We start from the raw sequence: 1,174 nt of genomic DNA, 5'->3' as shown, positions 1-1,174 counted from the left end.
ACCCCATGTTCACACGCAATACGGTCTCACCGAGGCTACGACCAAGCAACTTTAGCTTGTCGCTCGAACATTATTGATGCGCACCACTCTTTCTATTGCGTCTTGGGGCTATGCAATATTTGCATGCAGCTTTACTATTCATCTACGACCCACCATCATTGAATTTTGTTGTACTACAGCTCGTGACTGTGTACCAGGATTGACACAAATTGCAATCCTTGAGCTCGGCAGGATTGAAACGGATCTCCAATCCTTGAGCTCGGCTAGATGTTATTTCTAGGTGTCAAATCGCATTGCCACTGCGTACACTGATGGGTCATTTGAGATGAATAAGTTTAGGTTGGATATGAACCTCCACCTATAATCCGCATATGTAGGAACCTTGTCAGGCGATCTCATTCACCGCTAAATTGCGGATTGTCACTTTGATGAGACAATATTCCCGCCGTTAGGGGGAGATAAGAACACAAGTGTTCAAGTGGAACGACGTGAATTGTCGTGGTTTGTCCCCACTAAGTCTCATCTTGATCTCAAATGCTTATAGTGTTAAAGTGACGAGATCACATGCTGCAAATATGTCTGCAAGGATTGATGTCCTACAAAAAGACATGGCGCGACCAAAAAGTGTTGGTCTTGACGCCATCACCATGGATGGTGATATGGTGACGCCATATAGTGGCAAAATTGGTGTCACCAGGCCGTGTGGCTCCCTAAAAGGAGGGAGGCCCTTAGGTTCGATATTGTCTTGCACTAGAAAGAAAGCGAGCTTGGCACAACCTGATCCATTGATCAGTGATACTCAAATCCGTCTCATGAAGTCTGAATTGTGATTATCGTTGGGGGACGCCTCAATGTCAAATCCAATCCATATAGAGATCTCTACAAGTATTACACTAATGTACATGAGGACGTGAGATAATGAGTCTACTATCGAACCACCCTTCGTTGATGGATATCAACTTAGTTGATTGGCCTAATGGAAAGATACGATCCAGCATTAACAAAGAGATAGGTCCTTGGGCAGGTGATGCTGACACCGCAAGCTAAACCCTATCAACTATGCCTTTGTTAGATAGCGTAGTGAGAGTAAGAGCTTAGACTCACCTTATGGCGCAAGGTCTTTCACTAACACGCACTGGGATCAACTACGATGAGATATGCTCTCGTAATGGAT

The sequence above is a fragment of the Fragaria vesca genome, linkage group LG7 (assembly GCF_000184155.1).
Source record: "Fragaria vesca subsp. vesca linkage group LG7, FraVesHawaii_1.0, whole genome shotgun sequence".
Lineage (NCBI taxonomy): Eukaryota > Viridiplantae > Streptophyta > Magnoliopsida > Rosales > Rosaceae > Fragaria > Fragaria vesca.
Note: the sequence above shows the minus strand (reverse complement) of the source record.